Source organism: Bombus impatiens, unplaced genomic scaffold (genome assembly GCF_000188095.3).
Source record: "Bombus impatiens unplaced genomic scaffold, BIMP_2.2 scf_0152, whole genome shotgun sequence".
In the NCBI taxonomy this organism is placed as follows: domain Eukaryota; kingdom Metazoa; phylum Arthropoda; class Insecta; order Hymenoptera; family Apidae; genus Bombus; species Bombus impatiens.
Window position 1 is genome coordinate 314,083 of NT_176571.1, and position 17,179 is coordinate 331,261.

The following is a 17,179-nucleotide window of genomic DNA, read 5'->3' on the forward strand; positions in this document are numbered from 1 at the left end:
TCGACCAGTACGTAGCAGACTCTGCCAGTAATTCACTGTCACGTTTACAACGCCGGATCGAGACAGAGATATCCCTTTGGCCCGACTTCTTTTCCCTAACGATTGTTAATTAACCTGGAGCAAGGTGTTGCAAATACATTACGGCTTTTCCTGTTGTTCGTCCTTGAAAATAGGGGAACGTTGTTACGGTAGGCGACGATGACGAGGGCGATGGCGGAAGTTGAACGGAGGAAGATGTCCCGTCTAATTTGCATCCATGGCGATTAACATAATCTGTATTCCGTATATTTATTTGGAATTAGCCGTGGCTTGCTCGTAACTCATGCAGGAATTAGTTAAGCTGAAGGATTTCGGGCTTACCAATCTCTGCCGCCTTTCTCGCTATTGCCTTCGCCTTCGCTATGGCTGCCCGTTATCGCGCCATCCTTCTCCCGTCCTTTCACCTCCTTTTAACCCTCCGCTCTATCACTGGACGACGCTAAAGAGAAATTGCGTTTTAAATAAACAATCTTAGATAACTGCAACGTTAAATCATCTCTTGCGAAATATATTAGCCCGAAATGTTCCTTCCGTTTCACGTGCAAGTAATAGACGCACGATGTTCTTTCTTTTATACAGGGTGGTTGGTAACTGGTGGTAGAAGCCGAAAGGGGGTGATTCTAGGCGAAAAAAGAAGTGGAAAATATAGAATAAAAATTTTTCGTTCGAGGCTTCGTTCTCGAGAAAATCGACTTTGAATTTTCGGTCGGTACGCGTCTCTTATAACGCATCTCACTGTAGATCGTTGCGTCGATGGAAAAATTAAAAAAGTAAAAAAAAGATAAGAAAGTAAAAAATTTTAAAAACTCTCACTGTAGATCGTTGTGTCGATGGAAAAATTAAAAAATTAAAAAATTAAAAAAACGTTACCAGTTACCAACCACCCTGTATTAGTTCATTGAATTACGCACGAACGTAATAATACACCCCTAATTCGATAAAATAATACAAAACAGGAATCGTTCATCGATTATCACCTTATCGAACGAAAGAAACTTTCGAAACAACCTAACATCGTCTCCTCTAACCTCAACCTAACCTCTAACCTCTTCGTATCCCTCCTAACCTCTTCCCTTGCGATCTTAAACGATCGTCCATAATTGCTTGCCTCTCGTGCTGAGAGAAGAAAAACTCGTCGCTAGGAGAATCAACGATCGAATCTCTGCGCGTTTAATTGCCAGCGACGGCGATTAAGAATGTCCATTTTCCCTGAACGCGAGTTTCTCATCATCGAAAGGATCGACGGGATAAAAATGGCCGTCAATCAGCCGGGATGGCATATGAAATTTACATATCGCGGAGGGAATTCCGGCGCGGAATTAAGGCTGGAACGGGGCCCAGGATCCGGACGTAGGAGCGGGAGAAGTCGCGAAACGAGGATGATGGATTCCCGTCAATTATAGAGGCAACATCGTATTGTTTTACCGTCCGACGGCAACATTGATTGATCGCTGCCGTAGTCGTGTAGGTTACTTGCCTTCGGGCCTTTTTGCGTCTCTGCGACCAACACACCGATCGCAGCGTGTGCACCAGCGGCTGGTTGCATGTGCCAGCGCGCACACCCAGCCGATAGCGGTGTATCCGCGACGAGATGACCGCGGTGCCACGCATAGGATCAACCTACGCCGCCTAAGTTCTTGCCAATCCGTCCGCTACAGGCTGGACAAGCGCCGGTTCCGATTTCTGACTCGGCCGAGGCAATTGCTGCGCGCGGCCTGTCACAGCATTGCCAGGAATTGGTGTTAAATAACACGGTGGTAAATACTTTGCCGAGGATCGAAGAAATCGATGCGTGTTCTCATAGAGAAATTGGATTCGAACATGTGGGCGCATCGGTTTATTTGGCTTGGAAACCCTAATGGTTTGGACGAATTTCGTGGTTGGTTATACGACAGACGAAGGGCGAGAATTTTCTAAATATTTAGACGTTTAAACGGAGAAAGAAGCAGAGAAAAGATTGCGAGGAGGAGACTGCTGAGGAAAGAAAAGCGCTTGTTAGCTGACTCTATTTCTGTATGGTAGTCAGCAATGGGCCATTCATCAGGCGAGTTGTTAAAGACAAACTCATGGTATTCAGACGGCCTGTACTTGAAGTAGCTGTCAAGGTGCCAGCGTTAATAAATATACTACCACCCCTTGGTAAGAGCAGATAGTCGAAATCGCAGTCTGTCTTGGCCGACACCGAACACGTTGTTATCCGCCATATATAACGCGACCATCAGACGCCAGGACTTCTGCTTATCTTCTTTTCAATGTCGATTGTCCTTATAAAATCTCGAGTTACCGATTTTCAGACTTCGCCATCTTCCTATGTGTCCATCCCTCCACTCTTCTGTTCCACTGTGTTCGAAATTGCATGTGTTGTCGGGTTCGAGATAAGAAGAAGAAGAAGAAGAAACGCGGAAGATATTGTTCACCGACAACAGTCTCAGCAGAGACACGAATTTAACAGCGCGGAGATGACGCGTGCGAACGTGACAAAATCGCGTTGGTTTATAGCCGAACTACGACAGCGTGGTCGCTCGTCGTCCCCAGGCTCGAAGCTTCTCGTGCCGTTCTTATTTCTTCCTTTGCGCCCGTCCCATGCCAACTTTCCCTCCACCGAGGTTGCCATTCTTCTCTGCGGTTACCTCTTCGAGGAATAAACGCAAATTAGACGTGTCGAGCAATCCCCTCTTTGGTAAAACATATTCCCCCGTAACGAAAATTAGAAATAGATTCGCGTACAACCGCCGTCAAACTGTGCTTTATTTTTACACAAAAATTCCTTCCGACCACTTTCCATCGGAACAATAAAAAAATCCAGCGCGCTTTTAGATCGCGATTTGTGGCGTACCGTTTTAGAGCTTCGTGGGTTCGTTGGAAGATGCGCGGCATTTCGTCGAGGTCGTCACTACGAAGTTCCTTTACTTTGCCGAAGTATTCTTCGGATTCTTTGTCTTTTTCATACTGTTAGTGATAATCGCGACTCTTCGATCAAGTCCACAGCGTTTCACCCCGTGGTATCCTTGGAAACTGTTTCAGTAACTTCCGCTGCACCACGTGCATTCCCATAACTTTTACTTGCCTTAACAATTCCCGGGCTCTAATGCGAAGGGCGTGATTTCTACTAAGCCGTGGTAGATAAGCATCGAGTGCGAGGCAATTGAAAAGCGGAAAGAACAGTGTAGATAAAAATTGCATCTGAATTACCGACGTCGAATTATCGTTCGAGTCCATCCAGCTATCAAGCTGGCGGTCTTAAGCGAAGAAGAATAGAGTCTTTGATGGAACATTAAATTTTTATCGCTGTTTTATCGCATTGCAATAACGTCGTACACCATCCATTATGTCGTTCTAATGACACGCTTTCGATGCCTCTCTCGAGACGATCGTTCAAATACGAATCAGGGCAAACGATTAAGCTGAGATACATGTTGGCTCGTACACGCGTTCCACGCCAATGTCGTTTCTCCGATGTTTTCAACTATCCGTCGAGCGTTCGTCAGCGAACGCGTCTCGGTGACACACGCGAAGGAAATTGATCGACTGAAACGCACACACAGCGTATCTGTGCCAAATCTTAAAGAGCTATGAGGCCGATCGTAACTGTCGCACATAAAGCTCGCCCCCGCGGCAACGACGCCGCTTGAAAAAGTGGCCGCCTAAAAGGGGTTGGGGTATTAGACGAGACGGCAGTATCACGGTATTCGCGTAATAATGTTCATGATGGACGAGTTCCCAGCGTATTCTTGGCAGCGACTTTGGCGGCTATCGAACGCAAGGGAGGGGGTGGTTTGGGTTAGGTCTGGAGAGCGTGGCTGGGGCGCGAGTACGAGGAGGGGTGACACTCGAACGAACGCAGCGATACTAAGGATGGGGGAGGGGGGTTGTTGGCTGAAACGATGGCGCGGATTCGTACAGCCAGTAGGAAGTTTCGCGAACAGTTCTCCGCGTTTCTAGAGATTTTTCTACCGCCTCTGGCCGGTGTATATTCCGTAGCGCGCCGAAACCAGACACCGCGGCAAAGCAAATATTTGGAGTCACGCCACTAAAAACTCGAGACCAGCCAACAGACGAGTTGATTTGTTTCCCTACGACGCCGCTTTCTTCGCTATTTTTTTTTTTTTTTTTTTTTCCTCCTTCCGTCTACCGTCTCCTGCCGCAGACATAGGCCTTCCTCTTCCACCATTCTTTAACTCGAGCGTCCTCGCGATGCCTATGAAACTCGAGAACCTTCGAGCATCCATCCGAAAATGACTGCTATTAGTCGAGTTGAAGGCAAACGCGCTCGCGACTCGGCTCGGCCGCTCTGTTTATCGGCCAACTTTTTTCGCTTCCTAATCTACTATATCGATCGGCGACCGTGTCCTCTGCCGCGTCCTCGCGTATTGTTACGCGTGTTTAGCTTGCGATATATCGAGTTCAGAGCGGGCAACTGTAAGTTGATGAGTGTAGAAATTAATTGGAATTTATCGGTAGAAAGGCGTAATTACTTATCATTCTGATAACATCGAAGCATTCTTCATACTCGCGTCGATTATTCTTTAATAAGCTACATAAATAAAATCTTTATGGATTTTCCGCACGTGTAATGTGTATTAATTATTGCGCATACTTTATCATCTGATCTCCATAATATCGACCAGAGAATTAATTAATTAAGCGTATTAATAATGTATCAATGGGAAAGAGAACCGACGGAAATCTGAAAGAACTAGACTCGTGACAAGTACACTGTAATCTTCTCGAGATTTCTATCAGAAAAAGAAGAACGTCGTGTTACAAGGCTGTTCAGTGCTTTAACCCTTTCGCTTCGGCAGCCCAGTCCGCCGAAGTCTGTCACTGAAGGGAAACTCGCGCCAGAAATACGCACAGTGAGCGTGGTTGCTGTATATACGTTTTCTCGAGTCTTAAATAACAATAATTCTTGCAAAATCGTACATGAAATACCGTTTCACAAACGCATCAATCTTGGAGAAGTGATTAATCCAATATGTCGATAAAATCAAGAGAAAATGTTTTGCCGATAACGAAAAAAATTGACTACAGATGGCACTCGTATGTGCATCGTTTGGCGGATATTTGGGGTGGCGCACTCGAAGCGAAAAGTGTATGGTAATTGATAACCTCGCAAAAGATGTCAAACCAAAATCAAGTTTGCACTGTGCTTGGACTTTGCTCATTATACATACAGGAAATCGAAGCTTCTGTGACGAATGCGTTTTGTGCAAATCTATCATATCAGTAACAGATGAATTTTTCGACTTATTAATTCCTATGGGCAAAGTATAATAAATACTGTCAAGAAGCGCGGAAATATTTACAAATATGGCGACACTCGACAACAGATACCGCCATTCGACGCTAACTAACATCCGGCCGACGACAGCGCAGTGGTTAGCGTTTTTGGTTACGAACGTTCGGGACGCGGGTTCGATTCCCGGCGCCCGCGGTCCGATTTTTCTTCCACGCATCTAAATTAGAAGAAAAATAGCAGTAACATCTACAGCCATAAGCTACAATTATCAATGATTATTCAATGGTATCTGGAAAATTCGCGAATTAAACGATCGCACGAAAAAAGTCGTATAAAGCACTGTACATGGGGCCCCTGTCTACTGATGTTCTAATGAAACAGCTGGCGAATGTAAGGCTGTCGAACATCGCAAAGAAAAAACGTGTATGGAAGGCCGATTTTCGCTCCTCCTAAACCTCTACAAATTACAAGTCAATTCAACACTTCACCGTATCGAGCAAGCTACTATGAATTCTGCTTTCGTGTCAAATTGTGGAAAACTTGGGCGAAAGTTAATTTCCTGTGCTCCATACACTGCTTTCTTCTTCGTTCTCCTTCGCTTTTAAAGGTTCATTTAAAGCCTATCCTTTATCCGTAACGAACCAACTCGTTCCCTCGGCGTTCTCGGCTACTCGCACCCTCGCTTCGCCACTTAGTCCGGCAATAGAGGTTTTTCTTTTTTTACCACCCTTAAAAGCCGTGGCCTATTCTCTGGCGTCCGCCCTGAACGAGCGAGTTTCTTGCGCCACGGCAGCGACGGTGACATGTGTTTTATGAAACGAAAATTTTGCCCGGCCGCTTTAACACGATGAACGACACTATGGTGCTAAGGACAAGGGGACAGCGCTTGTTACCTCCGTCGTTCTCTCTTTACAGACGACACAAAGGTGGCGCTCAGCCGCGAGATGGGCCTCGTTATAATTGCAGGAAGCGTCCCGACGAAAAGTATACGCGCGTGCGAGCTTAGAGACCAGCGCGGATGTTCATATCGGCGATTTATGCGAACCCGTTGATAAATGGCGGCTTCTACTGGACTCTAGCGTTCGCTTGTCCCCTGGTGACGAACGAGCTCGGCCACTTGAATCGAAAGCCGAAACAATCATTTAAATTTAATTAAACCGGAACGAATTTACGCGGTCGCGCCGCTGAGCGGGACGCTTTTAAATTCGCACGGTGGTCTGTCTTCGCCACGGTTATTTATGTTTTCCTCCGTAAACGACCGCCGTCACGCCACGCGAATAATCTTCCTTCCGTGTGTCTTTCTCCAATGAACTTTCAATTCGTTCGTATTCCTATTATCCCCATTCGCTTTAGATAGCATATTTTTCATTCGGTTGATGAACGGATGGAATTTTCAAGTTGGAAAACGCGCGCTACCAAAGTCATTAAAAGCAAAGAGACCAGGCGGCGGTATCTTTCCGCGCGTTCGTATCCCGCGCGAAATTAATTAGTTAATTAAGCACCGAGCGATGGTGTCCATCCAATTAAATCCGGCCGGGTGAATGCGCAGACTCGACAACCGGCAGAAGCGGCTCGCGTTATACCGACAACTTTCCGGCCACCCTGGATTCCCCCTTGCCGTACAGAGAGCCTCTCTCGTGCGCTGTCTTCCGCTTTCATCTTCGCACTCCATATCCACGTTCGAGTGCCTTATGCGCCGTGTAGTCACGTGTGCCACGTGCTTGCCATACCTCTGCGTCTGCTTGCAACCCTCGACACCGATGCGCAGGCCATGAAACTTCCTCGATTTTCCTCGTCACGCTGTTCCTCTGCGCGTTACGTGAAAGTATTCGTCTTGCAGATACGTACAAATAACGCTGGTCGAAATCCTGTAATTAGAAATATTTATCGCGTTGACCGCAGGGAAGTCGTTTAAATTTAGTCTACAACGACCGGGAATTATGGGTCGTTTATAAATTAACATGTTCAATGCGGCAGAGTTTCTACGATTATTAAACAAAATTTCATTTGTTTTTTATTCTAAAATGTCTACGCGTTAGATTGTTGGAAAATATTGAAAAGGAACGTGTATGTATCTATTGATATATGCGAGACGGTTGTTGATGAAGGTGCCCACAAGAAATTGATGTTCCACAAAAAGGTTTATTAAACTATCAACTATCAACAGTCAACAATCTACGGCCGACGATCAACTGTCAACAACAATTGACGATTGACGATTAACTATCAACAACACATAACGATTAGCTATCAACAACAGTTAATGATTGACGATAACAACAATTAATGATTGACGATTAACAACAATTAACGATTAACTATCAACAACAAGTAACGGTTGACGATTAACTGTCAACAACAATTAACGATTGATGATTAGCTATCAATAACACATAACGATTAGCTATCAACAACAATTAATGATTGACGATTAACAACATTTAACGATTAACTCTCAACAGCAAGTAACGGCTGACGATTAACTGTCAACAACAATTAACGATTGACGATCAACTATCAACGACAATTAACGATTAACGAATGACTGTCAACAACAAATAACGATTAATTATCAACAACAATTAACTATTAACGATTAACTATCAACAACAAATAACGAGTAACTGTCAACAACAAGTAACGGTTGACGATTAACTGTCAACAACAAGTAACGGTTGACGATTAAGTGTCAACAACAATTAACGATTAACTGTCAACAACAAGTAACGGTTGACGATTAACTGTCAACAACAATTAACGATTGAAGATTAACTATCAACAACAAATAACGATTAGCTATCAATAACAATTAATGATTGACGATTAACAACAAGGAATGATTGACGATTAACAACAATTAACGATTGACGATTAACTGTCAGCAACAATTAACGATTGACGATCAACTATCAACAACAAATAACGATTGACGATTAACAACAAATAACGATTAACTATCAACAACAATTAACTATCAAGAGTTATAATCACGTATTTGTAATAGTGTTTGCTTCGTTAATCCGCTGACCTTTCGCACTTCGCAGCTCGGGGCAGAATGAATCTTTGGAAAGTAAACGGATTCTTTTCTTTCTTGCCCCTCCATATCCCCACTACGCACACGTTTATTAGATGTCCGCCACGGTTGCCGCGTACGCGATCTTCCAAATATTCGGCGAAAGAGCCGTAGGGATATCGATGGAACATTAGGCGCGTCGACCTTACGCTTTGAAGGTATAACGCATTGTGTCGCGAAGCCGTTGCCGCCACATCGAGTGCCGCCACATTTGTATCGTTTTAAGTGCTACACTAGGTTAGATGCGTAGTAGTGATACTCGTATGTGAATATCAGTGTGTGGAAGTATGCGTGCGCGCGGCATCTCGAAAACAAACGAACGTAAACTGATCGGTTGAGTCGGATATGGAAGAAACTGGTGAGACGCGCGCGAGTGTGTATCGATGAATATCTTTGCAATCGCTTATCAGATAAATATATAACTATTGTAATATGAATTCTAAGTGTAAATTTAGTATTCCTATACTATTATTTCGGCTATTAAGATGCAAAATTGCCAACAGTATCGATACTGCGTTCAATGCGTTAATACGAACTCGTCTGTAAATTAAATTTCGTCGATTAAAGATCGATTAAAGTCAGGATGAAAGCGTATCGTTTTTAAAGGTATTTATTATCACTCTATCGTGTTACTGGTTACTGCAGGGCGTACCACAAATCACTCTCGCAAATTCTTCCTTCCCCTTTCGAGTCCTCTTAATGGAGTGCTTCTTCGAGCCCCGCCACAGAAACGTTCCAATTTCACCGACCAAGTGGTTGATTAACGTGCGTTAATTATTTCTTTCGGATCGGTTTTTACGAGACGATCGGTGGCCTGCCGCGTTCGTCACGCCTCCTGTATTGACGCAAGAGTTATTACTTCATAGCATTCCGGGCCGCTCGAACGCCACGGGATCGCGATGCTTGCGCGGAATGATCGATCGATGATCCTTAATTATTCTTCTCGACGGGTGAGAAAAACGACCGCCACCGCAACGATAAGGAACCCCGTTGTTTCGCTTCGCTTTAAATACTATACTCTAGTATTGTGCAGGAAGAAGTCTCGTTGGTGATTCAACTTCATTAGAAAACGTAGAAAAAAAAACGTGTCGATATGGTATCTAGTGTGAAGTGTTCCGGTTTCATTCTGAGGCTTTCAAGAGGTTTAGTGTTCTGGGAAAACACTCGTTCGCGGTGCACATCTATACAATTGCACGCTACAGCTAACTTTGCACACTGGTTACAAGCTAAGAGTAACAGCGAAACCTTCAAATTAATCACGTTATCTGCGTTCGAACAACTTGAAACTACCCTGTCTGTTTACTTTGCTAAATTATCAAGTTTCTACCCTTCTGTTCGCTAATCAATTTAATTGTCGTCTCGGCTAATCCGCACGAGGCTCGGGGCGATAAGAAAGTCCTATTGATGATTTTATGGAATAATATTCCGCGTTATTGTAAATATTACATTTACCAAATATAGCGGAATATTTCGATTATTGGGTCGTCCGGAAAGTTTCTTTCGCTTTGTAGGGAAATAATAGACGCACGATCTTCTTTCTTCTATATCGGTTTATACAGGCTGGTTGGTAACTGGTAGTGGTAAGGGGGTGATTCTATGCGAAAAAAGAAGTCGAAAATATAGAATAAAAATTTAAAAAATCAAAAAAATAACGTCAATCGAGACAACGATCTACGGTGTGATCCCTTCCAACGAGACGCGATAAAGTGCAGGCGTACCGAGCGACGATTCAAAGTGGATTTTCTCGAAAACGAAGCCTCGAACGAAAAATTTGTATTCTACATTTTCCACTTCTTTTTTCGCCTAGAATCACCTCCTTTCCGCTTGTACCACCAATTACCAACCAGCCTGTATAAGAAATAGAACGAAATGTCCACCAAATTCAATACAATAATATAAAACAAAATTGTTCGAGTTTCCCGACAAGCCAACACTTTAACGCTATATCCATCTCTCGAACCAACATCTCTCGTTGCCGTACAGAAGCCGAACAAGACCTTCCTCGAGTCGTCCAAACGGTCAGTCTATAAACATCGTCAGATCTCCGTTGCTGAATGTATCGAGCGTGTCGCTGAAGCTGGCTGAACGTGCGAATATTGTGCTAGAGGAGATTTAACGAGCGACGAGAGAGTCGGAGAACGAGCGTATCTACACATCTATAGATAGCGTGTACCCTGTACGTATATACGGTGGCGAGCGAATGAACGAACGGACGGGTGAAAATGATGGGCCGAATGAAACTGGTGTAAAACAGCGGGTAAATTTTAGCCTGAAGAAACAAAGCGTTTGTTGCTGTTGCACGAGAAGAGAATGAAGAGCGCGCGCGCCATTTTCCGCAGGGAGGGGGTGGCTTGGGGCCGCTACCGAGCGGAGAGAGGTGAATCGGCGGAGCGATTTGTCCCGTCTGTTAATTAGTGAAAAAACGGAGTATGAATCTCGAGCGATCGTATATTACCGCGGCCGTAATGGATGGGATTACAGCTGCTGTGTTAAATTAAACCGACCGGCGGCCGCGGCTACGCTACACTACGTTATGTAGATATAGCTACACGCTAACCCGTAGCGCAGGGGGTTTCCCTTCCTCTGTCTATGTATTATCCATGTACAGCAAGTACCGTTACCTATAGTATTTTCCCTCGACTAGCCCGTCTCTGCCCCAAACCATCCCTTTCGCCCACCCCCTTATCCAGAGGTTCGCGTCCGACACAGAGGTGTTCTTCAACTCGACATGTAGAATTCGAGGAAACCCGGCTACGTTACGCGTAATTATTTCCGCCGACGTATTGGCGGTCCTTGCCTCGCTGCTTCGACTCGCAGCCAACTTCAGCACACGTATACACGTGCGGCTTGCCTTGAGGATTTCCGTGGAATTGTGCGAGTACAACGAACCGTGTTTACCTAATATCTGTTAACGCGGTTCCACGTGAATTAGCGCACGAGCCATGTACCTAGACGTGTTCGAGTTTCGTGATTTCAGCGTTACGAGCTTTCTTCTGACCGGTTGCTGGCTGGTCGCTCATTGGTTCGACCAATCGTGGATCACTGCTTTTGGCCTGGCTATGATGACGCCACGAAAACGGACAAATTGTACAGTGGGGAAAGAACGAAAGAAACAGCGGATAGTGAATAGAAAAGAAGAAACAGTGGAATACCGAGACTGGTTGTTTGCGTTGCCTTCAGAAGGCTGCAGAAACCCGGTGCATCTCGCGCAATTGCGTGCAGCGACGTATCAGTCGTTAGTCAGCTGGCGGGTTGAAGGATGGAAAATGGCGATAAAGCAGAACGGCGAGAGTTGGCATGGCACTCTTCCGCGCAATTATTACGCAATAAGAGGGTGAAGCACGTGTTGCCGATCCCTACTGTTTTGACCGGTTGGTGATTTACACGTCGCTTAACCGGATATATCCCGGCAATTAATTAACTTATCAATGGCTGTGGACCCCTGTTGCGCGCAAGAGTTTAAACGGAGAAGCGAAACCGTGGATTTCGATGGTTTCTACCCCATTAGGTTCGCCAGCTGTTGAATGCTCGCAGCTCGAATCCTTTCGTCGATTATCGTACGTTCGGTTCGCTCTGTTCTTTCCATTCGACGTTATTTCAAAGGTTGCATTGATTATTCCGGAGCGCCATAGCACGCGACAAGTATGAACATTTACGAGTCTCCGGGGGATGTAGAGGAAGCCGTTGGCTCCGTGACTTCGATGCCGGAATCCTTTGGCAGCGAATAACGGATCGACTGGTTATCTCGATAACACAATTAGGTGGTCGCGGTAACTCGGACCGGTTGGACAAATCTCTTTTATCTGCACGGAGAGGGGAAGATAGCGGAATTTTCTTGCTTCTGCACGGTACACGCTGCGCGTAGTAAGGAAGGGAACGTTTACGTGGGCGCGCTAGCTTGCGCTCGCGCACGTCCGACAAGAGGAGGGTGCTGGAGAGAGGAGGGAACCTGGGAAAAGAAGAGAGAGCCCACGGAGGCAAGGAGAGATAGATTACTCCGCCATTCTTGCAATTTCCCTGTCGTATCGAGGCTCGTAAATTCCCGGTGAAATATGCGAAGGGGCGCCTGGTGCGGGCAGCACGCTGCTGCTCTGCTCCGTTCACCTCTATCTCTCTTCCTCTCTCCCTTTTTCGCTCTCCACTCACCCGCACATTCGTCCACCCTGCTCACGCTGCCGCCCTTTACTCCCATGATAGGGGTTGCAAGGGGTATGTCTAGCGGGGCATAGTCCTCGGCCTCGACGTATCACCGTCCGGGGTGCGAAATATCCGGAATTAGCGTTATCTTGCCGATCGCCTTGGTGAATCCTGGATTTTCAACCGGCCACGTTTATCGGCCGCCATCGCGCTACCCATCCCACCGAGAAAAACGGCCGTTGCGCGTTTCGCAGTCGGCATTCACGAGTGCCACAATACCTTCGAATACCTGACTCTTCTTCAAGAGTGGAATGATTTCGAGTACGGTCATAGGAAAGCTGACGTGGATCCATCGTTTTCAGTTTTGTCATCGGCTCGCCGCTATTTCCATCCAGCGAGCATTGTATTTTCATGTTTTACGCTGATACGTTCCAGTTCTCCCAATGGAAAATAGCTAAATCATTGGGATTGGCTGGATAGCGGATGTTGATACTGCAGGCCCACTGTTATTGCTTATCTGAGGAGCGGCGTTTTTTGCGCGATAGCGGTTGCCCCGCCATAGGGCCAGCATCTAAATCGGAGGGTTGCCGGGACGAGTGGCTTTCAGATACAAGGGGGAGGTGTTTGTCAAGACGATAGTAGAGGGGAAAGTCTGCGGTGGCAGATAAGGGCGAAAGAAGTAGCGAACAGTTGTGGCGGTGGAAATGCTCCAACCACTTTTTCGTCGCTGGAGAACCAACAGAGGGAAGAGGAGGGGAGCTTATATCACCGCAGCCGCGACTGCAATTCGGCCCCTATATTTAATTTCGCTGCTTCGGGGATTGTGGATGGCGTAGGTGGTAGAAGCGGTAGGGCGAGTAAGAATCGTCGTTTAATCTAACCGTGATCCTATCTTGCTGGAATTTATCATTCGATAAATTGCCTGCGTGTCCCCTGCTACGTCGAACTCCTCGCAAGATCTTGTTCCGCCGATACCTCGAGGACGTCCGCGTGATACACTGTTCCCATGATATTACGGCTCTGACTGAAAAGCCACAAAAATCTCGGCAGACAGTTAAGAAATTATTCAGATACGTACAATTTTCTGTGCTGGACTGGCTCAAATGCGTAGTACAGATACTCGTGTGTGGCTATCGGTGTGCGGAGGTACGTGTGCGCGCGGCGTCTCGAAAACGGACGAACGTAAACTGATCGGTTAAGTCGGATATGAAAGAAAGCGCTGGGACGCGTACAAGTTTGTATCCATGAATATCTTTGCAATCGCTTATCAAATAAATGTATAACTATTCTAATATCAATTGCAAGTGTAAATTTAGTGTTCGTGTAACAATATTTCGGCTATCGAGATGCGCAATTCTCGACAGAAATACACGGTAAAAGGAGCGATATTTAGGTGGTAATGGTTTCTGGAGCTCGCGGAACGTCCTAGAGACGGAGACCACGGGGCAATTGGTGGTTTATGAATCGTAGTGCACCTCATCTGGCTCGCTCAGCACCATTTTGGCCGGGTCCAGCGCGGCCCACGACTATTTCCGCGTGACTCTCACACCCTGCTTTGCTCTTAACTTAATGTTGTTTCCCTCAGTCCATTAAAAGCTACGCCACTCGGCTCGTTTCACTTCCCACACTGCGGTTGCGGCCTTGTGGTCGCACTTGCTTCGCCTGCCTTCTCCCTCTTTCGCGAGAGCGCACGAGAAGTCGTGTTCCATTACCCTCTATGCCAACCTGTTCTTCTTACCTGTTTCCCCTTCTTGCGATACCAACGAAAGTGTGCTGAACTTTTTGCCCCGACGCGCGCCACCGCTTCTTACCACGAACTTACTAAGAATAATAGTGTCGTATCACGGCAGAGCTTGCTGGTCGCGGCGCTCAAATTTAATTAACACGGTGTAATTGAAAAAACGATTCGTCACCCTCTCATTCGCCTAACATTACTACGTATAATCGTTCTAACAAATTTATTCATTGCTCTAACGTTATTCATTTTTGGAATCTAATTTTCTCTACTAGCTTTAGTAATCCTGAGTCTCGATATACGGTACTCTTCAGGAACATGTATATTGTATGAGAATTGTCCTGGCCTTCGTGTCGATGTTCCATAAATATCGTAGGATTTTTGCATTTATTTAGAAACGATGGTTGTTTAACGTTATTGAACCAAATACAACAATGTGCTGTAACTAAGACAGTTAAACAGTTTACGACTCTCTTTCACGCGGACCACCCTCCTCGACAACGCTGACGACACTCTCCGACTTCTCAACGCACGACTCCCTGTTAATTCGTCTTTCTCCCTTTGAATTTTCTCATAGGCCCACCAGGTCCGAAGCCAGGGTCACATAGGTCGTTCTTCCGCGTAACAATTCGTCCAATGGAGCGACGACACGTCGATGGCCTGTCAGCAGTTAGGCTTCCTCGCAACATTGTTTACGGCTCAGCCGATATTTCTTAGGCCAGTTGTCCACGATACCGCGATATTCGTGTCATATTGAGGTTATTAACGAATCAGAATTATCTGTTCTCCAAGGTCACGCTATATCTTGATAGGAGAATCAGCAACACCGGTCTATCGCGTGTTCGTTAACAGCCATCATATTGCAAACGAACCGCTGTGGAAGACGCGAGGCTGACGGTTGTAGTGGGCAGGGGATCCGTCATTTCGTAGCTCCAAGTCTTTCCACCGCGTCCATCTCGTTATCACCGGTCAATAGATCACCGGTTGTATCGCGACGCGTACGTTTCAATCACTCAACACGTTTCGCGATTTTCGCAACCTGTCGGCGAGGTACGTTCGGGCAATCTGAATTCTCGCAGAGATCCAGTTTAGAAGCGATGACAGTTATGGATCTCGGCATCGTAACGCCGTGCCAACCGGTGATGTCGTTTGTCATCCCACTGCCACTGTATCCATCCCTCCCTCCCTCCCTCCCTCCCGCGCTCCTCTCAGCCTGTCAAGCGATAGAGGGGTGTCGGTCGTAACAGCGCGCCAGGATACAACCGAGCAGCCCCAGAACGCGCGTTAACGTTCTACACGTGCTCGCCTAATCCTGAATACGGAGTTTACTGTTACGTAATGCACCGGCATCGTGTTACCGCGCACCAGGTACGATATCAAGCCCCTTCTGTTTGGCCCATCTTCATCCCTCGCCACCTGTCTACAGTCGTCCTGCACAGCCTCTCTTCTGTACACGGTGCCATGTGTACACAGAGTCGACCCAGTCTGACAGAACTGGCAATACGCAGTGGTTAATATACTGGTTTCTCGTCGTTAGTCGAGACAACATTACATCTCGGCAACCGAGAGCGTGGTTGTCGCGGTGTAATTCTAGCTGGGCCAATCAACCATCGAGTCCAAAGCTCGCCGCGAATTCAGATTGATGCATCCGACTAATTGCGCCGGCCAGTTACTTCGACAGCGATGCTGCGGCTCGCGCTGCCACCGTGTAATCGAACTTGCTCGTTCGCTACAAGATCTGATATCTGTATGATACTTGAAAGGAAGATTCTCTTTGCGGACTGTTGCATTCGCTTGGCAACTATGTGACTGCGGATTTTGCCATTACCATCTAATGGCAAAATCCGCAATCACTTAGTTGCCGACCTAATACAATACATTTTCGACTTCCGCACGAGAAATTGCCTCCTCCATTTGTTCTTGCAATTTGTTTTCATAATTGGTTTTTCCTATCATTTCGGAAATTGATAATTGTAATGAGACAGATAAAGAGGGAAAAATAATCGAACTAACCTAATACGATACATTTTCGACTTTCGCACGAGATTTGCCTTTGCAACTTGTTTTCATAATTGTTCTTTCCTATCGTTCCAAAAATGGATAATTGTAACGAGACAGATAAAGAGGAAAAAATAATCGACCTAACCTAATACAATACATTTTCGACTTTCATATGAGAAATTGCCTCCTCCATTTGCCTTTGCAACTTGTTTTCATAATTGTTCTTTCCTATCGTTCCATAAATGGATAATTGTAACGAGACAGATAAAGAGGAAAAAATAATCGACCTAACCTAATACAATACATTTTCGACTTTCATATGAGAAATTGCGAGATATAATCGACCTAACCTAATACAATACATTTTCCACTTTCGCACGAGAAATCGCCTCTTCCATTTGTTCTTGCAATTTGTTTTCATAATTGGTTTTTCCTATCATTCCAAAAATGGATAATTGTAACGAGATAGATAAAGGGGAAGATATAATTGAACTAATCTAATACGATACATTTTCGACTTTCGCACGAGATTTGCCTTTGCAACTTGTTTTCATAATTGTTCTTTCCTATCGTTCCATAAATGGATAATTGTAACGAGACAGATAAAGAGGGAAAAATAATCGAACTAACCTAATACATTTCCACTTTCGCACGAGAAATCGCCTCCTCCATTTGCCTTTGCAACTTGTTTTCATAATTGTTCTTTCCTATTGTTCCAAAAATGGATAATTGTAACGAGATAGATAAAGGGGGAGATATAATCGAACTAACCTAATATAATACTTTTTCGACATTCGCACGAGATTTGCCTTTGCAACTTGTTTTCATAATTGTTCTTTCCTATCGTTCCAAAAATAAATAATTGCAACAACACAGATAACGAGGGGGGAATAATGGAACTATTAGACTGGCAACTAAGTGACTGCGGATTTTGTCATTACCACCCAATGACAAA

General features: G+C 45.5%; 1 protein-coding gene and 1 long non-coding RNA gene across 3 annotated transcripts in view; one reads left to right on the top strand and one right to left on the bottom strand.

Annotated features, from left to right (window-relative positions):
- Positions 1 to 17,179, top strand: part of LOC100747045 (homeotic protein antennapedia) — a 247,000-nt gene that overhangs the window by 109,828 nt on the left and 119,993 nt on the right. The window lies entirely within an intron of this gene.
- LOC117151344 overlaps positions 4,153 to 17,179 on the bottom strand; it is an 18,016-nt gene continuing 4,989 nt past the window's right edge. The window contains exon 2 of the long non-coding RNA XR_004461194.1: positions 4,153 to 7,146. This is a non-coding gene — a long non-coding RNA (uncharacterized LOC117151344). The remainder of the gene's footprint in view (positions 7,147 to 17,179) is intronic.